Below are 22,945 nucleotides of genomic sequence, written 5' to 3' on the forward strand. Positions count from 1 at the left end.
TGCGTGATGTGTGTCTAGTTATACCTGTTCATGTACATAGGGTTCACTTTGACACTATGATATATGATATACCTCCTTGGACCTCCTTAATCCGGCCCTATCTCAAAATCCGTTCTTAGTGGACACCTAATAACTATAACCTACCTGCCTGCCAAATTTCAACTTTGTAAGCCAAGTGGTTTTCGAGATTTTGAGATGACCTTTCGCATTTATATATTAAGATTTTATCTTAAAAAATATTTAAATTGTTCGCCAGAATTCCTGCCACCATTCTACGGGGGCATATTTATTTTACGTTGATTTGTGTGGATATAAGAATAAGTCACCTTTATTTTCTTATTGTATTCATCATTATCAACATATTCGGCTCACTGCTGAGCTCGAGTCTCTCACAGAATGAGTGGGATTAGGCCAATAGTCTACCACGCTGGCCTAATGCGGATTTGTAGACTTTACAAACGCAGAGAATTAAGAAAATGTTCTGATATGCAGGTTTCCTCGCGATATTTTCCTTCACCGTTAGAGACACTTGATATTCAATTTCTTAAAATGCACATAACTGAAAAGTTGGAGGTGCATGCCCCTGACCGTATTCGAACTCACACCCTCCGAAATTGGTAAATAGCCTAAAATTAGGTAAACATGCCTGGCAACCGTGACAACCATAACCTATAACAGTTGCAGTTTTGTATGGGAACATTTATTCTACGTAGTTCATCGGGTAAAGGTCAAATACACATAAACACTTTATCAAAACGGTGAATAGATAGAGGCTTTGTATTTACTACTGGAAAAGTTTTTGTGGGTTTAATCAAAACAATGCCTATTCCGAGGGCAACAAAAACAAGACAGAAGCGAACTTTAAGTTCTCCTTTGGGTACTTTATCAAAGGCGAAATGCCGTGGAGCGTTATTAAAAGGCTACCTAATTATAAATTCATTATTTATGAAAAAGTTTTCCGCCTTTCGGTATTGCTACTTAACTTCTTTCCTACTTTAAAACTTACCGGCGGTAAATTACAACTTTGCGACCCGTTTGTGCATAAGAAATTGTTAATTATGTAGTTTAGGAAAGAAACTATAAGAAGAAAATTGATTTAATATTTTTTGTGACATCCACTGGGTAATGCGCGTGCTAGACTAGCATTTTTTTTTTGCTAAGTGATGATGCAATGTAAGATGGAAGCAGGCTAACTTGTTAGGAGGGGGATGAGGAAAATCCACACCTCTTTCGGTTTCTACACGACATCGTACCGAAACGCTAAATCACTTGGCGATACGTCTTTGTCGGTAGAGTGGTAACTACCCACGGCCGAAGCCTCCCAGCTAGACCAAGATTAATTAAGAAAACCTCAATAGGCCCAGGGAATGAAACCCAGGACCTCGGTCATGTAAATCCACCGCGCATACCACTGCGCCTAAGAGGCCGTCAAATAGCATTATAATAATACGAGTATTATATAATAATATTACCTGTGTGTGTGATTATATTGAACCAATAATATGATGCCTATCACGATAATGATTTAACAGCTACTATCACTAGCACGCGATACTTAATTGTAGAGCCAAAGCGCCTCGCTTTATCGCTTTATCTACGGTCTATGGTAGAACTATTATCGGATAGTCAGAATTCGTATATTTTTTGTCTACCATTATGCAGAATTACTGTGTTTCGTATTAAAGAGTTGCCGATGTAATTTCAAATAGATATATGGAGTGAGAGCTGTGGTTGTTCAGTGGATATGACTTCTGCCTTCGATTCGGAGGGCGTAGGTTCGAATCCGGTCCAGGGCATGCACCTTCAACTTTTCAGTAATGTGCTTTTTATGAAATAAATATCACGTGTCTCAAACGGTGAAGGGAAAACATCGTGAGGAAACCTGCACGCCAGAGAATTTCTTAATTCTCTGCGTGTGTGAAGTCTGCCAATCCGCATTGGGCCAGCGTGGTTGACTATTGGCCTAACCCCTTTCATTCTGAGAGGAGACTCGAGCTCAGCAGTGAGCCGTATATGGGTTGATAACGACGATGATGCAGAATTGCTGTGTTTCGAATTAAAGAGTTGCCTATGTAATTTCAAATAGGAATATGGAGTGAGAGCTGGGGTTGTTCAGTGGATATGACTTCTGCCTTCGATTCGGAGGGCGTAGGTTCGAATCCGTTCCAGGGCATGCATCTTTAACTTTTCAGTAATGTGCTTTTAATAAAATAAATATCACGTTTCTCAAACGGTGAAGGAGAAAAGTTCGTAAGGAAACATGCTCGCCTGAGAATTTTCTTAATTCTCTACGTGTGTGTGAAGTCTGCCAATCCGTATTGGGCCAGCGTGGTGAACAGCTTAACTCCGCTCATAGTGAGAGGAGACTTGTGCTCAACAGTGAGCTGAATATGAATTGTTAATGATGATGAGTAACATGTATAAACGCCTAATTTAACGAACCTGAGGCAGCTTACTGTACGAGTTAATGTCTTCTAAAGTGATTCTCTTTTGGTAATGGTTTTATATATAAAATCAAGAGGGAAATCTGCTTGTTTCGTCAAATGTAAAAAAAATAATCGTCAAATATAAATACTATAAAAGAAGATGAACCTCATTAAAATGGATTATTTAATCATTTTAGATTAGAATAATTATTTAACATAATTTGAAAAGATTTTTAAAGCTTCATAGAATGGATTATTTAACATAATTGTAATCATTTTAGGTTATAATACCAACAAAAAAACAACCTGGCCTTTAAACATTGATCAAAATTTAAACCTCAATTTTCTTCAAAGTAAACAGAACTTTAAACCGTAGAGCTTAGGCCCACTTTACTTTGAAGATAATTGAGGCTCAAAATTTTAATCCATGTTTATAAATGCGGAAAGCTTTTAAGCTAGCACTTCTTACATCCGTGCTAGTATTAAGCTCATATTTATGACTAGCAGACGCTCTGAGTTTCATCCGCGTAGTTTCCGTTCCCGTATAAATACGATCATAAAATAATAATAGATTATGAAACGGTTGCATAATGACGGTCATTAAAGCACGAATATTTTTTAAAACGAACGAAGTGAGTTTTATAATAGGGACACAAGTGTTTCAAAGTCAAGTCAAGTCATGCACGTTTCATACTCTAGGTACTTATTTAATCTTATGAAATAGGAATGTAACAAAATTAAATACTACTACTTTTCCACGACTTAGGAGGTAAAGGATTGATGGTTGTATTTGTAGCACTTTCCAATATATCCGGGAGAGTTTGTTTCATATGAGTTCGAGTCAGTGATTTTCCTACAAATTCAACGCTAAATGCACTTAAAATATAAATTTGTAATTAAATTAATAATGTAGTTCGAGTGGCAAATTTGTAATTATATTAATAATGTAATTCGAGTGGTATATTACAAAATACAATATTTTTTTAAGTGTATACCAACAGGCAAAGATTGACACCGGCACAGCCATGTCTTCATACTCGTATTTGCATCACTATTTAAATTACTTACTTACAAGTTGTTAATTAATCAATAAATAAATTTGAATTAAATTATTTAATTAAAATAAACCAACTTGAAATTTTAAAATATAAAATTTAGACAAAACAATTTTTTAAATTAAGAACCCAAAGCTCTAACTGTGCTATAATAGTAAAAAAGTTATATTATAACTCACTTTTCATATAAAGAGCACTGTTATAATTATTTTTTTAATTTATTACTTATGCATGTGAATATTATGACACGAGATTAGATAAAACCTATTATAATCAAAAATTTTATTATTACTAAAAGAAGCTTCAGTAGATCCCTTTACAACCTTACTAACTCGCAAATTTCAACTCTTTAATATCAGTATAGATTGGCGGTGTCAAACTAAGTTGGGTATGGTCTCCGGAAAAGACAAGTTTTCTTTGCTCGTTCTTGAGCTTCTGAACTTAAACTTTATTAGCTCTTAGGTGGGCGCTTACAATGTGACACCTGCGGTTTCTTGGATTAAACTCAAAGGATTGATATGTTAAGGCATAATATTATGTTAAAACTAGCGGACGCCCGCGATTTCGTCCGCGTAGAATTAAGTTTTTCGCAAATCCCGCGGAAACCATTGTTTTTTTTTTCGAGATGAAAAGTAGCGGGATTATAAGTTAATCCAGAGTAAAATCAATTTCTAATCAGAATTTCAGCCAAATCGCTTCAGTAGCCGGTGTGTTAAGGAAGAACAAACATACTTACACACACAAAAAATTATTTTTTGGCGAGTAATATTAGTGTCCACCATCTGTCTACAGCGCATCCTCAGTTGTTTTGGACATATCACACGCCGTGGCAACGACAAAAAACTAATTTAATTATTGTGGTGGGAAATGTGGAAGGCAAACAACCACGAGGTAGATCTCTAACTGGACGCTGGCCATTTGGACGGTGCCATCCGAATGGCCAGCGACCGTACTCCATTGAGGATATATCGGAAGATGACTCGCCAAGGTGGTCACGTTCCTCAGTCATGAGGGACCGACTGGAGAGAGAGAGAATAGTAGTGTGATTATCAAACCTATAAATTATTAGGCTATGAATGAACTGCCTCATTGGTTTAATGATTAATCTATGCAACTTTTGATTCTAAGTCCCTGGAGTTCGAGCACGGGCTATGAAATATTGAATTTTCATTGTAAGAAATTTTCAGTACCAGGAAAATTGCTGGTGTCGTTAACATTGGCATTAAAACTTAAAACAGTAAAGGAACTAATGACAAGGCACTGTTCACTAAATAAACACCTTTCGGTTCTAGGTATAACCGACAGTCCTCTGAAGAGCAAGCATGGAGGAAGAGGAAACCCCAATACGTCATGTTATGCTTAGATGCAGAGGTGTATCCAAACATCTTTGGATCCCCAGTAACACTCCAAGAGGCGTTCGGCGACCTGGGCGGCCTGCTAAACTTCTGGAGCGAGCTCGGTTGGCTGGAGTGACTCTAGCGGGGACCAGCACCAAAAAGACCTACGTACAACGGCCATACCTAGTGGCCAAGTGCGGAAAAAGCCCAGGAAAGAAGAAGAATAGAAGAAGAAGAAGAACATTGGCTTTTTGACAGTAATCGTTCTAAAGTCAAACATTGGTGTAGCATCGTGAGTCTAGGACTTAGATCCACCAAGCTACTTGTACTTAGACTATAAGCTCAAAATATCCTTTTCTAAAGTATAATATTGTCATATTTTACTTTAGAAAAGGAAGCTGGTCCCTTTAGCCATTAAAATATAAGGCTTGATGATTATGAAAAATATAAATAGTGTAGGAATTATGTTGGCTGAAAAGGGTATGACGTCACTCTACTATCTCGTGTTGGCTTGTCCCGACGCTAGAGGGCGCTGGTTGTTTCCGGAAGTGGTTGGGCGGGAGCCATTTCATTATTCGGAAGGTGGTTGATCCGCCATTACCTCTCGTGGAGTATTCTTTCTCAGATTACGCTGAAGTTTATTTGATCTGTTTAGTTTAGTTTAGTTAGTAGTATCTGTTTTATTTTGGTTACATTTCGATTTGATTTAATAATTAAAACTGCCCTGACAAATATTGTGAATAACCTTCGTTCAACATTGGTTTTCTTATTGTTAATCCAATTCTGTCTTTTTTGTTAACTATAGTTTTTTATTTTCTTTGGAATTACAAAGAGCTGTCATATCGAAATTATAGGAATTTTGCACATTCCTTTGATTAATAAAGAAAAATGTTAATTCGAATGAAAGCGAGTGCTAGGGTCATGAAATTAAATTTTGTCACTATACTCTTTTCAGATGGTTAATTAAAATTTTCGGCTCAAAGAACCGCGTAACTGCAAAAAAATGTATAAAAAATAATCCAGGCGGGCAAAATTAAAGGATGAATCCGACCGTAAGCGAGGTACTTACGATAAAAAAGTGAGAATTTTTATTACTCACCTGAAGCGTTAACGAGTTTTGTGGGGATTTTATTCGGTTTTAGATTTCGGTGTACAAAGGTAAAGGTTTCGAAATTAATTTAGCCGTTTATTTATGGTGTGGGGGTGTATAATTTTTTGGCCGTTAAGGTGCCCCGTCTAAACGCATTCATACGATTCGTATTTCGCATACGTAGAAAATAAACCGAAATTTACCAAGCTCTATAGGCGCAAGATAGATATAGACAGACACCACGATACAGAAGAGAGGCAATTATGGTTCTATCTTTTGATGCGTTGGAGCAAAATATTGAGACAACTCCGCCGCTATTGGTCGGCAATAAATCTTTTTCTTTTCACAACAAAAGTAAACTGGTTTTTCTGCGATTAGGCACAATAATCAAATCAAAATTCATTTATTAAAATTAAGCTTAGTTTCAAGCACCTTCGAAACGGCAGGTAATAAATAATATTATCTCCTCCATAATCGTGAGGTGTGCAATCTCAGAGATTATTTTCTCAACATTGATGTGTTATTCCGTTATCCCTTGGTAAAGAGACCTGGCGCAAGCCTATAGTAATTAGTAACTTAGATCGCGAGGCAATATTAAAGAGCAGGGAGTTGCATGGATGATTCTATAAGGCCCTTACTGGGCCAGATGTAGATCAAATAACATCTGTATCTTGGTTGCAATTCGGTGAATTCTTTGGGGAAACCGAGGATTTTGTCTGTGTAATTATGGACGAAGTTACAAAGACGAGAAACTTCCGGGAACATATTATGAAACGTAGCACTCTAGACATCTGTCGAGCGTGTCATAGTCCTGAGGAGTCCTAACGGGGAAAACTTACATAGACATAATCAAGTAGCCAAGATAATCCACCAACAGCTTGCTCTTCAGTATGGCCTTATTAATTCTGAGATGGCTTACTATTATGTATTTATAAGTACGACCCATACCAGCGTCAGTTCTTGAAAATAGCACTGCATTGCTCTACTGGGACCGAACGATTATCACTGACTGTTATAGTGCTAGTCGATCGGTCAGTGCGCTGTGCAATAAGTGTTAAAATTAAGTTTAATTTCATATACAAAATACATAGTAACGTATGTTGTAGGCATATCTTCGTAGAGTACCTAGGGCAAACAGCGTAAAATATTTCAAACTTTTTTGCATTACGTAATAAGGCTGAATATTTAAAAAGTTATGTGTTCATGTGTTGTTAGTTCAATCAATGACGAACGCACTACTTTTTATTTTGTTAACAAGGTACTCGAACATCGCCGCGCGTTGAATCTAGTAGTATCTAGTAGTATCTAGTAGTATATTTTGATGAAATTTTTTGTGCTTATCCGGTATCTATGAGAATAGGTCAATATCTATTTTTCAAAACCCCTAAATCCTAGGGGTAGGGTAAAAGTAGGGTATGACTAGGGTAGGGCTAGGGTTAAGGTATGGTAGAGGTAATGTAGGGGTAGGGTAGGAGTAGGGTAGAAGCAGGGTAGGGGGGATAGGGAAGAAGTGCATCATAAGTCAAAGCGAAGCTTGAGCGGGTCCGCTAGTAAAAATATAAACTGTTGGTAAATAAAACGGCTTGCTAATAATTTTGTTCAAACTGAATTGCGCCGTATTGTGTCGTAGCGAGAGTCGCTATTTATTTAAATGACGTTGCGGAGTGAATCTTCTGTACTTGAACATATGTTTTCTTTGGTCCTAGTTAGTTCTAGTCCTTAGAAGAAAATATCATATTAGCTAAAATCCCCTTGAAACATACTAAATACATATCAAATATTATATATGTCGGAGGATTGGATGGTAGCGCCATCTTACATTGATTAGGTGGCGATATCTGTTAGAAACGTCAAAGAGTACGTGTCGTTTCTGTCAGTTGTTTGTCTGTGGACGTCTGTCAGTAAGCGATCTCAGGGAGAGCTCGTGGTGGATTTCAAGTGTATTATTTTGAGCGCTTTGGCTGGATCTAGTAAATTTCGCAGTGTGTTAAGGAATTGGGTGAGTCAGTTATCCGTATAGTGAGCCATGATAATAATAACATTGCATTGTTAGTTACTTAGCTGGAAACCAACACGAGCGGGGATGGGGAGTATTTGATATCAGTAAAAGGGCCCTTTAACCCAGCCAATGACGATTGCCAGCCCGTAATCTCGCTCGTGTTTGACTAGCTGCCCTATCATAGATAACCCTGGTTTACATGTGATAGTATCAGCGCTGTACTTGATCAATATAGAGAGTAGAACTGTATTAGCAATTTATATGGTCGTTCCAGTAATGATTTATAATGTTACTTTGTGTATCTGCCATCCTTGACATGTAAAGCTTAGAACCTGTCCCGAGGCTTCTCCGTTATCAGAAGTAGTATATAGCCTATAGTAGTAGATGCCCCGATATATACATAACAAAATTCCCTTTGAAGTTTAAATAGATTAAGAATTTTAAAATATAAAACTGTTATAATTGTTTAATAGAAAAATGTGTGCCAGAAAGTCGTTGTTCATTGTTCTAACATGACTTTATTTCTCGTTTTTTCTAAGCGGTTTTTGCGGACACGAGGCAACGTTACTATATAATGCCTCGTAATTTATTAAATCCAGCTAAAATTAAAAACCATGTCCAGTCCGGGCTGGTAATTTTATAATACATTTTATATAAAAGAGAACTAGAGAAAAAGAAACGTGCTTTACATAAATTGTTTTACTAGTACTCAAAAAGAATATCAATTTATAAAAAGCCTTCGTTATTCTATGCATAATTTATAAAGCCTTCGGAATTCCTGTAACTCGTTTATCGGTTGAGCCTTTTTAGAGATAGTATTAACGGTAGATACGGACCCAATAAAATACTAAGTAATATAAGATAGAATACGGCGGTGTTTGGAGGGTGACGTGATCAAAATTTATCACGTTACTTCCCAATAATCTGATTGGTTTTCCTGCACTTTCACTTTGATTCGCTCCAATTCTTGTCGATTTCAAATTGCGGATGGCTGTTAGATATAAGTAAATGAAGGTAAGTCAAGCCTATTGCTGTCATTAAGCACATATACTAAATACTAAGTTTAAAAATGTATTATTAGTCTCCCAGTTTTATTAAGATACGAGCTTTATTATATTTAATTTGATAAGTTGATTGTCTCCTCAGAGAATGAGAGGGTTTAGGCCTTAGATCACCACGCTGGCCCAATGCGGATTGGCAGACTTCACACAAGTAGAGAATTAAGATAATTCTCAGGTAAGCGGGTTTTCTCACAATTTTTTTCCTTCACCGTCCTTTCTTAAAATGCACATAACTGAAAAGTTGGAAATGCATGCGGACTGGATCCGAAAATACACCCTCCAATACGAAGGCAGAGGTCTTATCCACTGGGTTATCACGTCTCTCAATTAATAATATGGTTTAACATATAAAAATTATAGCGGACGCCCACGCGTTTGTCCGCCCTTAGACCTCTTTAAACCGGCCCTATCAGAAAATCCGTTCTTAGTTGATACTTACTAACTAAAAACTACCTCCCTGCCAAATTTCAGCTTTGTACTTCAAGTGGCTTTCGGAATTTCGTGATGCATGACCTTTCGCATATATATAACAAGACTAGCTGACGCCGCGCGGTTTCACCCGCGTGGTTCCTGTTCCCGTAGGAATACGGGGATAATATATAGCCTATAGCCTTCCTCGATAAATGGGCTATCTAACACTGAAAGAATTTTTTAAATAGGACCAGTAGTTCCTGAGATTAGCGCAAACAAACAAACAAACAAACTTTTCAGCTTTATAATATTAGTATAGATTAGTATATATAAACGTTTGATTACAAACATAATATTAAAGTAAGGCCATAAAATGTTTAAGCGACATAAAATTTTACCGCAATACATCACAAACGTTAATATTGAATGAATAACGATCGAATTTCGACGGCCTTACTGGTCACTAGTCTTATGAAAATGCTATAGTTATTTATTTATGAACTACGAACCGTGATAGCCCAGTGGATATGACCTCTGCCTCCGATTCCGGAGGGTGTGGGTTCGAATCTGGTCCGGGGCATTCACCTCCAAATTTTATTATTAATTTATATTGAAACACTTGAAACTCAAAAATATTTGGAAGTCCAAAGTGACGACACTCACAAAAATACAAATTTTGATTTATTTGGTTTTGCCTCTAACCTGTTTACGTTTACTCTATGCCATTCAAAATTGAACTTTTACTTACGAGGCGTGGGATCAACACTTTTTGTTTTTAATGCGTTTTCACTCGCGTATTTGACCTCCCTTGAGCTCGACCGCTATACCGTTGAGCTAATGGAGCCTTTTTTTATTATTTACAAATTAGCCCTTGACTACAATTCCACCTGATGGTAAGTGATGATGCTGTGTCTAAGACGGAAGCGGGCTAATTTGTTAGGAGAAGGATGAAAATCCACACCCCTTTTTGGTTTCTATACGACATCGTACAGGAATGCGAAATCGCTTGGCGGTACGTCTTTGTCAGTAGGGTGGTAACTAATCGCGGCCGAAGCCTCCCACCAGCCAAAAAGCCTCAATAGCAACGGTAAGTACGGTCGGACTCATCACCAAAAGGTGGTGGTTCGATCCTCGCCCCGTTGGTCTATTGTCATACCCACTCCTAGTACAGTCTATCCCGACTAGTTGGAGTTGAACGGTAATATTGGTCATATTTAAAAGATATGAGAAATATTCCCGTAAGAATACGGGGACAAAATATAGGTCTCACAAATATCGTAGCTTTCCGATTTTCAGTCATTCAGTAGATTCAGAGATTACCTCCTACAATAACACAAACTTTACCTGTTTATAATCTAGTGTGAAAGAAGATAGATGTGTACTACACATTTCATTACAAAAAAAAAAACCGGTTGTCTGTAAAGTCGGTTTACTGACGATAGTTGAGTTGAACAACGTCATAAGAAAATGCTGATGGAATGGTTGCATTTTTCAAAAGAAAATTTTCGTTTTTCTAATAATTTCCATACACCAGAATATATTTTAATTCTTGTAAAAAAGTTGGCAAACCTAGAGCGAGGGAACGACGCATGACGTCATCTTTTTTCGAGTGTGCAGCCGGCTCCATCGAATTATAAGTCAATAAAGCCATAAAAGATTATAGAGGCGATATGAAATTTCACCACAGTATATCACAAACATATTAATATTAAATGACTAACGATCGAATTTCGACCGCCATACTAGTTTTATGAATATGCTATAATTATTTATTTATAAACCACGTTCCGCACCACGAAAATGTATCCCTAAATTAGAAGTTACGAGCCCGAAATGAAATCGTCATAACTCAAATAATTATTGAAAATTTTCCTCTGAAATTTTATTTCCTACTACGCATTGTAAATTAACTTTAATATCGACCGCCTTACTACTTTTATGAATATGCTATAATTTATTTATGAACCACAAACGTGTACCACAAAAATGTATCCCTAAATTAGAAGTTGAGCCCAAAATGAAATCGTCATAACTCAAATAATTACTGAAAATTTTCTTCTAAAATTTCATTTCTTACTACGCATTGTACATTAACTTTAATTTCGACCGCCTTACTAGTTTTATGAATATGCTATAATTTATTTATGAACCACAAACGTGTACCACAAAAATTTATCCCTAAATTAGAAGTTACGAGCCCAAAATTAAATCGTCATAACTCAAATAATTATTGAAAATTTTCCTCTGAAATTTTATTTCTTACTACGCATTGTAAATTAACTTTTGTTGGATGTATTTGTAAAGGATTGTGGCAGCCGGGTCGAAACTCCCGGAGGCGATACGTGAATGTATAAGAACAAACATTTACTTTACATTACTAGATACGCTGAAATAAATATTTTGCTATAACACAACGAGCTTACGAGTATTTTTAGGTAAAAGTTATTTTTCAATTTCAAGAGATTATATTATTATTTTATCTAACATTTTTCAATACAAAGTGTCACTTATGAATACGCACCTTAATATTGAGGCTTTTTATCTATTACTAGCGGACGCCCGCGACTTCATCCGCGTGGAACTCGGTATAAACTTTCAACAACCCCTGCCCGACCCGTACCCTACCCCTACCCTACCTCTTCCCTACCCCTACCCTACCCTACCCTACCTCTACCCCTAGCCTACTCTACCCCTACCCCTACTCGACCCTTACCCTTACCTACCCCTACCATAGAGTTTAGTATGGTAGTAGTACCAATTTTTAAATTTTTTTCTGTCATAAGAACCTTCTAACAATTACAAACACATCAAAAAAAAAAATAGTGAAATCGGTCCAGCCGTTCACGCGTGATGGCGTGACCAAGGGGTAAATGGATTCGTTTTTATAAATATAGATTTTGAGTATGAGTATGTTTAGGTTTACTTAAGAACTATTAGTAACCATTATTATAATATATAAATCAATTTATGCATTTGCTTTCATTGATGTGATGGCTTTAAAAAAATTCACATTGACGTTCGGAGGATATCAAGCGAGATGCAGCGAAACGCGTTCTCGTTCGATGTTCTCTATACAGGATTGAATAGTTGTTGCTAGTAAAAAAGGTTTAATTTTTACTACTGAAAAGTAAGTTTTTTCCAAAAAATGGGACTAATCCTTTTTTATGTTTAACGTTTTTTTTTTTTTTAATGTAATTTTAACGGTGACATAAAAAAATATGCACTATTCAAAGTTCTACATCTAGCTTAAAAACATGTTCAATGTGTCAGGAATAAATTTCAATAAATAACGATTTACATAATCAACCCCTTTCGGAACTTAAATAGCAATTATAACGAAGTGTTCGACAATGATTTATATGTTTTACGTCTTTGGAATCCCTATTAAATGTACATGTTTTTAAGTTAGATTTACAACTTTGCCTAGTACTTTTTTTTTAAATGTGACCGTTTAAAGTACATACCGAAATAAACTTTTAAAAATACCAAGTCAACGCTTAATTAATTTTTCAGCACATGATATATTTAACTCATCTGCACTGAAGGTGGGGATTTTTGTATTTTGTACAAAAATCAATATAACTTAAAAACCGTACAACTTCGGCTAACATATATTGCGTTAATTTAGTAGGCCTTGATGTAAGCTATCGCCTTGTAAAATATGTCACAATATTTACGCGACACCCTGTATATCTACGACATTCATCATCGTCATTAGCAGCCAATCGGCGTCCAGTACGGTATATAAGCCACTTGTATAGACGATGGTGTTTGGAGTCTAGGTATAAGCCTTTTGTATAGACCCCAAACACACTGTCTGCACCTACCAGCATCAGTTACGGTGTAAATTAAATAAAAGTATAATTGTCAATTAAAACACAAAGGATTTGTTATTTGCACGAAATTATGTCGTAATTTCAAATCATTCAACGAGACGGAGATTCGAGCGTTGCTATTTATCTTTTTATTTGACTTTTATTAAATTCTGAGAGTGGAGTAGGATTTTGTAAATATACCTAAGTTTAAATGACTGTTAGGTCTACATTGTTAAGTATTTATCCTGTGGCGTTGTCTGAATAAACACAATAGATTTTACATTAAATGTTCTTCAGTAAAGTAAATATCGACATAGTCGTAACATAATGAATAATCTTGATAATATATTTTATTGTAGCTTTTATAAAATACCAGCGGAAACCCGCGGCTTCGTCCGCGTAGAAATCAACGTAAACTTTCAATCCCTATTTCACCATTTTAGGGGTTGGATTTTAAAAATTCTTGAATCACTTATAGAATTTTTTAAAACGGTTACTCTAAAAATGAAGGAGTTTCCATACAAACCCCTCTTTCACTCCTTTATTTTGTTTTAGGGTCAAAAAGTATACTATGTTTTAAAAAATGATATAAAAAAGCACCGTTTGTTTTTAGATGGATGATAAAGGTTTTATTTTATATTACGGCACATATGCGTAGATACATTACGATATTGAAATTGGTAAAATAAGCGATACTTTACGAGCAAATGTGTTATAAAGAAGCCTTTACTAAATACGTAATACTTAATAGCATTATTATAAAAATAGTTCTTTGTAATAAAATGATTCAGTGTATTAACATTATACTTTTTGAAAAAATATACCAGCTTTATTAATTTCTAGAAACTTATGCAATGGTTTGGCGTTCAATCAATCATATTTTAATAATCCTTTATCGAAAATGGTTTTTTGTATAAAATAGACTATTAAGTGGCTATTGTGAGAGTAAATCGAAGGGGTGGTTAGTTGACCTTTCAACCTTAACCTTAACTAAGGCCGAAAAGTTACTAGTACTATACATTTAACCAAGGTCGCATCAAGCTTGAAGAATATTGTTCATAGAAAATACAAAAGTTTGTTATTGCATGTTAAGTTTTATTTCTTTTAAATGATATGATGACAGGCGACTTATATACCTATTGTTAAATGGTGATAAACTAAAAAAGGATAAACCTAGCTGAGTTTGTTGTGGGCTCTTCTCGGACCAAGGCGCATTTGGAACCCTCGTAACTTTAATTTTAAGTTTTCGAAATTATTATTTAAATCAACCGTTAATACCATTATCTTAAGTTTAATATGTTTACCTGACGTTTCGAAAGAGCTTGTAAACTAAATCCGTGATAGCCCTGTGAATATAACCTCTGCCTTTGACTAGGATATAGGCTCGAATTCGGCCTGGAACATGGAGCTCCAACTTTTCAGTGTGCATTTTAAGAAATTGAATATCATGTCTCAATTAATGAAGGAAAAACATCGTGAGGAAACCGGCATACCTGAGAGTTTTCTTAATTCTCTACGTGTGTGAAATCTGCCAATCCGCATTAAGCCAGCGTGGTAGACTAGCCTCTTTCAAACTTAGAAGAGACTTGTGCTCAACAGTGAGTCAAACATGAGTTGTTAAAGATATAATTAGTCAACATGTCTGTGAGTGTCTGTGAGTGGAAAAGAAAAATAATAGTGATTAACTTCAGTAGCTCCATCATTTACTATCACGAGATACGATTGCTGTCGTACCTTCTTTTAATATATAAACTTTTCGCATTGTTAGAGGAAAAATAAGTATATTGGTCATGTTTAAAAAGTGTAAAGATTTCTTTCCATTAAATATACCTATCATTTTCATCTAAGCAAAAAACTAAATATACTTGATGAAGTTACTCTTTATTAGTACAATGAGTGGGAGTTGAAACGTAGGCCTTGAAGTTAAGTAAATTGTTGTTGATAAATTCTTTTAATATCCGAATCTATTTTCTTGTTAATAAATAGAAGTAAAAAAAAATTTTTTTGAATTTTGATAAACCTCCGAATGTCATGAAATTATTAATTACACTCTCGATCGAGTCATCAATATTCTCTTTCAGTGCGCTTTCATTTGAGATCCCACTCGAGTATATTTGCAGACATTCAGTTGTTCTTCCCCACTTTCACCCCCCACAACTTTTAAACGACTCAACCGATGTTCGTCAAGCATGTCTAAGAACGCTCGCCCGGTAGTCACCTTTAATACAAAATAACAAAATTTAAATCGCTTCATTCGTTCGGGAGCTATGGTGCCACAGACAGACTGAAAGACAGACACATACGTCAAACTTACAACACCCCTCTTTTTGCGTCGGGGGTTAAAAATAACGTACTAGATGACGCCGAGTTGGGAAGTTGGTGGTGTCACCTCTTGCCTCATCATCATTATCAACCCATATTCGGCTCATTGCTGAGGTCGAGTCTCCTCTCAGAACGAGAGGGGTAAGGCTAATAGTCCACCACGCTGGCCTAGTGCGGATTGGCAAACTTGACACACGCAGAGAATTAAGAAAATTCTCTAGTGTGCACGTTTCCTCACAATGTTTTCCCTCTCCATTTGAGACACTTGATATTTAATTTCTAAAAATGCACACGGAAAAGTTGGAGGTGCATGCCCCGGATCGGATTCGAGCCCACACCCTCCGGAATCGAAGGCAGAGGTCATATCTACTGGGTTATCACGGCTCTCCCTCTCTCTTGCCGCTGCGAGACGTTAATCTATTAGGTACAGGTCATTATTTTCAATAATATCTGATCGGGTTGGTCAATTTAACATTATCATCAAGCCCGCCAACCCACATCGGAGCACAGTTACAGCTCCATAGCCCTGAGAGAAGCCTGCCTATTTTATTAGCCCACTAGGCTGTTAAAGAAGGCTGAAAATGATGGTAATGACCTATAGGTATAAAGAAAAGATACTCAATACTGCCTACCGACTCAATAATACAGAGATACTAATTCATATTTTTTTCTTACTGTGCCTAACCTGTTACGAAGGTTATAGCATTGTACTATAAAAAGCTTCATTTTATTGATCACTGTGCCCCAAATACCAACTAATTTGGGACTAGTATTGATTGCGCTATATATATTCGGTCGGTCATCTTACAGTACGTATTTAGATCTATAAAACATTGAATTATGTACATCGTTGTGGTTTTAAGTCACCCACCCCTTTGACCTATAAGCTTTTATAAGATTTTGGGGACACAGAAATAACCTGCTTTGTTTATTTGATGGATACGCCCCAAATATTTAGCCGAACTGGCTTGACATTTAATCTGTTGTATTATAGCTATATACGTGAACGCGAACGCCTAATAGATACCTCTACCTTCGATTCGAATGTCGTAGGTTTGAATCAGGTCGGGCGCATGCACCTTTAACTTTTCAGTTACGTGCATTTTAAGAAGCTAAATATCACGTGTCTCAAGCGACGAAAGAAAAAACAAATCGTGAGGAAACCTGTTTATTCTTAATTCTCTATAGGTGTGAAATCTGCCAATCCGCATTTGGTCTAACCTAACCGAACCTAACCCTTCTGACTCTCAGAATTAGCTCTGAGACTCGTGCTCAACAAAGAGCCGAATATGGATTGTTAATGATTATGATGATTAAAACTATATCAAAAAGAAAATATCAGTCTTGATATTTTAAGTGGTTGAAGACGAAAGTCTTCGACCAGTGCGTGTTGCCAGTGATGACCTACGGATCCGAGACTTGGTCGCTGACTATGTGCCTTATTAGAAGGCTCAAAGTCACTCAGAGGGCGATGGAGTTAGCTATGCTTGGAGTTTCTGAGCGTGATCGAATCAGGAACGAGGATCTGCAGACGAACCAAAGTCACTGACATAGCTCAGCGAGTCGCTGAAGTGGCAATGGGCAGGCCACATAGTTCGAAGAGCCGATGGACGTTGGGGTCTCAAGGCGCTGGAATGGCAACTCCGCACCAGAAAGCGCAGTGTTGGTCAATCCCCCCACTAGGTGGTCCGAGGACATCAAGCGGATTGCAGGTAACCGCTGGATGCTGGCGGCTCGAGACCGTTATGCTTGGAGGTCCATGCAAGAGGCCTATGTTCAGCAGTGGACATCCATCGGCTAATAATGATTCTGATGATGATGATGATGTAGATCTTTGATAAGATATTCTCACTGGGGAATACACTCGAAAAGCGAAGTCATCATAGAACTCATCTGTTTATAGTTATTTTACTGATCGCAGATAAACCGAGAAGAGAAAAAATGTTACAGCGGAGTAAGTAATTGAAAATACAGCAAAAACTTAATATGAATTTGACGTTGATGAGGTAAATGTACAAAACCTAGGCAGGACAGCTAAGATTTTGTGATACAACCGCATCGCAGAAACAGAAGGTTACTAATATAGTTATGGGGATTTAATGTATTCCTGAGTAATATTTTACTGTTATTTTAATTATAAAGTTAACGTTTTTATTAAACATTTATACTAAATTAAACTATACCTTAATTTAATAAAGATTTTAATTTTTTTAAGCTTCAGGTAAGAATAATCTGTAGTTGTAATGTAAACGCAACGCTAATCCAAAAATATCAGGCTTAAGTTAGAAATCGTCACCTAAAAATGGTCTAGTAGTCTAGTAAATTAACTAAAAAACAAATTTAGTAATAAACACTTCGGTTGTAAGCTACTATTAGAATAAAATATAAAATAAAAAATAATATAAAGAAATTTTTCGTTAAATATAAAATAATTAATAAAAAATAAATAAAATTATAAGAAAATAAAATTATAACTACCCTACAGTAACCTAACATATCATAAAATAAAAAGTATAAAAAAAAAATATCTACGAATCTATATTTTTTATAAATCAATAAAAACATAAGCCAAATTCGTCAAATTTTTTAAACTTTCCAGCATCTTTGTCTATTATAATTATATTTATACAAATATATAATCTCAGATAAGTATAATATATAACAGTATAACACATACTTCTTCTTATTTACATAGTTCATAAGTTATGTGCAAATTAAATTATGTACTTACGAATTGTTAGTAATTAATCACATCCCATAATCACAATAATGTACAAATCCATAATCTGAACTAAGAAAACTGTGGTTCATTTTTCCTTGAACTTCATTAGTCACTTTCAATTATCACTGTGAACAGTAACGTAAAGATGATCATTTTATAAGTCGATTTTATGACTGGCAGCAGTACGGTTCGACGACACAACCACTCGCTACGAGGACCAGCTACGGACTGAATGGCTAGGTGCTACGATGCTACAGCGCTACGGAGTCCGGCGATCTACGCATTTTTAAACATCCACCTTACCGGGTACTGCCACCTGGATTGTTCCAACCTGATTAGTTATTTGTACTTGTTTTCAAATTTAATACACAATAAGGAAGAATGACGGTAAATTATAATAAAATAGTTATCAACTAACTCTGCAAATATTATTATTATTTAATTCCAAATAATTATGATTTTTAATAGAGTTTTGTATTTTATATTAACTAATAAATATTTGAGAGATATATGAAGTATTTGCTAGTAAAAAAGTTTAGTAAAACTAATAATTCAAAAAAAATATTTCTCTCATTTATTTATTTGCCCTTTTTTAAAATTTCCTAATAACGTGAATATTCCTCAAAATACAATTAAAACTTTATAAAACAACTTTTATTATTGAATTGTATGTTAGTTATTATAATGATTTTTACTACTAAAAAGCTTTTTTCTTTAAATAGTTTTATAACTTACTAGCTGACGCCGCGCGGTTTCAACTGCGTGGTTCCCGTTCTCGTTAGAATACGGGGATAATATATAGCTTATAGCCTTCCTCGATAAGTGGGCTATCTTACACTGAAAGAATTTTTCAAATCGGACCAGTAATTTCTGACATTAGCGCGTTCAACCAAACAAACAAACAAACTCTTCAGCTTTATAATATTAGTATAGATTATAGAGAAAATAGCAGGCTATGTGTGACAGCTATTAATCAATATGTACATTACTTTCATACGTAAAGTGAGACAGTTAATGGGAAGTGAAGTGCATGGAAAGCGTAAGTAATTGTTATGGCGCGGTGCTAACAATTTTGTTTGCAGGTGCGACAAAGAAATGAAGAGGTTTTGAGGTATCAACAAGAACCCGTCGCCTGTCTCTACTCTCTACTGACATTCATAAGTACTTATTGTATTCCTGTTGCTTTCTGCACCCCTAGTAGGTACAAAGAGGCTTTTAAAATAATGAAGGCAACTTGTAAATTAAAAAAAAAATCTTAAGTTTTCATCACCTCATTTTTTATTTCAAATTCGTAAAGAAAAACCGTTTGCGAAATGTTTGTTAGATTTTACAAAAATCATGTTACATTTTCTTGGCTTCAGCAAAATTGTTTCTTCGACGGCTTCCCTAAAAAACTTGTTATAAAGACGTGGACTTTTCTACGATAAAACTTCCTAAGTGGGGTATTTGCGAGGAAAATAAAACAAACGTACAGTGCGCAATTCCAAGTAAAATACGGTGCTTGCAATTGTTTATGAGAGACATAGAGGGATGAAGAGGTTTTGAGTCGACGCCAAGAGTGCCGTCTGCCGTAGCCTGTACTTTCATAATAGTTCCAGCGAACTTCTAATGCTTGCTGAGCGCCTGGTATGAAAACTTGTAAAACTATAATAAGCTTAATCCGTATAAGAACAATGTTCTATTTTTCATTATAAAAAATCGTTTGTAGATTGAAATAGTTTCGCCTTCCGAGTTTTGCGCTGTGTGTAAGTAATCCTAACTTAATCAGATATCTTAAACAGGAAGGACCTGACGATTATAAAGCAAGGGACTCTTGTATATCAGATAATAAATAACACGACTCAACAATAACAACAAACACAACAACACTTTTGTAATTATATATTTTGAACAGTAGAAAAAATACTTTACAAATTACTGTATTGACTAAAAACGCTTTGATTCACTTAAAACGCAAAAGACTGTGTGTATGAGTGTTTCTTACTTTCTTGAAATTTATAAATTGAGATAATATTATATCAGACATAATCACGGGCGACTTATAGTAACTAAATAAGTAAAGGGGCATTGTCAAAAAAGTGTTAATCACGCGCCATTATTTGCACGCGTGGCATAAATAGAAGGTTTCAAAGTGAAAATTATAAACGGTGCCCGTTTTGAATTAAAATTTATAAAAACACCAATTTTAAAGCTCGATGAATACTTTTCATGTAAAGCTCTTTTGAGCGCATGTAGGTATTAAATACTTTAAATAAAAATAATTTATACTTAATAAATATATACTTAATTTTGTTTAGTTGGTGAGTATGATATAATAAGAATCTATGAAATAAGAGCCCCTTCTCGGGTTAAGGCCTCCTCCATTCTTTTCCATGATTCCCTTTCCTTTGCTGTTCTCATCCACTCCTCTACGTCAGTTTTAATGATGTCGTCAGTCCACCGTTTGTTTGATAGATTAGATCGCGATCGAGATCGAGATCTTTATGCTAAAGTAATTGATTTTATCCTCTGAAAAAAAAACCGAGTTGTCGCAAGACAAAATACCTATTTAATATTACCAATAAAAGGTATATCAAGATTAAACCTCTTATTTAAATATAGATTTCTGAATAAATCCACTATTCATCCATTTTTACACAATTGTTACATTTGCGTATAAAATTCTACCCCATCAAAGGACTGGAATGAATACAAAGAACTTCAAGTCTTTTATAACCGTGATATTTTCATTTGAAACACAATAATATCTTGTTTCCTTTTGCAATATCACAATGATAAGTAAACTCTTCTGAATCATACCTATAATCTTCTTTACATATCCACCACTCAACTCACACAAAACTTTAAAATATTTTCAATAAAGGATTAAACATTTTTTTTAAGTTTAAAACCATTGTTAATTTTCTGTACAAAAAATCGAAATACACCGTTAACTTTAAACTCATAGATGTTAATCTTATTGTATTCCTGCATTATCCACTGTAAGCCACAAATCAAGCATTCTCGAGAAAGAGACTCAAGTATTATTTGAGATAAGGAAATCTTTCTCGAAGGCTTTATAAGGGAACGTTGAAAAAATTGTTTATTACGAAAAAGTTGTCTCTGACGTAAAGAACGCTGTTTCTTGATGTTTTTGAGTTCTGTTTCATCCAAACATTTGCTAGACTTATCTGTCTACGAGCTACTGTTTTTTTTTGGTTCAATGGTCGACGATATCACATGCGGTCCAGTCTAAAATGTTAGCAAGTTGACTCGAAGCTTCTATCGATATTCATGTTGCATGTTTGTATGAAGCGCTTGTGGAACCATCGTAACTGTATCTTTATTTATCACCATTAAGTTTTTATAATAATACTGGCGAAATCTCGCGACTTCGTCCGCTTGGAATTCAGTTTTTCACAAATCCCGCGGGAACCATGGTTTTTTTCTGGATGAAAAATAGCCTATATTAATCCAGAGTAAAGCATATTTCCATTTCAAACAGCCAAATTGCTTCAGTAGCCGCAGCGCAAAGGAGAAACAAGCATAAACACACACACAAACTTTCGCCTTTATTAAATAATATCAGTGTGATAAAAAACAATAGCAATCATGATTATTTAAAATGAACTGTTCTTACTGAATACAAAAAATCCTTTGACTTTTTTTAAAAAAAAAGCAGTTGCCTGTAATGTCAGCTTACTGACGATAGTTAAACGTGACAACATCATAAGAAAATACTGATGGAATGTTTGCATTTTTCAAAAGAAAATGTTCGATTTTCTAAAATACTGTTTCTTAAAGCTTCTTAGACCAGAATATATTTTATTTCTTGTAAAAAAACTTTTTTTGAATGAGCGAGGGAACGACGCATGACGTCATCTTTTTTCGAGTGTGCAGCCGGCTCCATCGAATTATAAGACGTTGTTACGTTAAAAAATCAATAATTAGATATTAAATTATTTTAATTCGTTTAATTAACAAATACACAGACAGACTACTTAATAATACTATTAATACTTACATATTAATAGTATTATTTTGGATTGTGCTATGGCGCTTGATGGCTTTGGCTTGCTGCTTTGAACGTAGTTAACGTAGTGGTAATAAGTTATATCACGTATAAGCTCTCAATTCCAATCATCTTTGAGTGGGTTTAGTAATTTAATCGAAAGCTTACTAAAAGCAATATCAAATTAGTTTGAGGTGTACAAAATGTCGCAAAGTGGAATCGCAATTTATGTAGTATCTAAAAATATTACTTTAAACCCACTCATAATGACTTAATAATTACAGTAAAGCAACATGAAAAACTCATCATTATCAACCCATATTCGGCTCACTGCTGAGCTCGAGTCTCCTCTCAGAATGAGAGGGGTTAGGCCAATAGTCCACCACGCTGGCTCAATGCAGATTGGCAGACATCACACACGCAGAGAATTAAGATTTTTTTCTGGTATGCAGGTTTCCTCACGATGTTTTTCCTTCACCGTTTCAGACACATGAAATTTAATTTCACAGATGCTCACAACTGAAAAGTTGAAGGTGCTTGCCCGGGACCGGATATCCACTATCTATCTATCACTATCTATCACGGCTCTATCACGGCCCAGTGGATCAAAAAACTACTTTACTACAATTAAGAAAAAGACAGGGGCAGAGAGATGATCAATTTCACTGAATTTTATTATCTTATAATGTTTTTTTTTAATATTTTTACTAAAATAT

At 35.4% G+C, this 22,945-nt stretch overlaps 1 protein-coding gene across 1 annotated transcript in view; it reads right to left on the minus strand.

Annotated features, from left to right (window-relative positions):
• The window catches only part of LOC112045023 (chaoptin-like), a 37,008-nt gene extending 18,434 nt beyond the window's left edge, over positions 1-18,574 (minus strand). The window contains exon 1 of the mRNA XM_052884330.1: positions 18,248-18,574. The gene's annotated coding sequence lies outside the window, so the exon portion shown is untranslated. The remainder of the gene's footprint in view (positions 1-18,247) is intronic.
• Between the last annotated feature and the right edge of the window lie 4,371 nt (positions 18,575-22,945).

This window comes from Bicyclus anynana, chromosome 11 (genome assembly GCF_947172395.1).
Source record: "Bicyclus anynana chromosome 11, ilBicAnyn1.1, whole genome shotgun sequence".
NCBI classification, from domain to species: domain Eukaryota; kingdom Metazoa; phylum Arthropoda; class Insecta; order Lepidoptera; family Nymphalidae; genus Bicyclus; species Bicyclus anynana.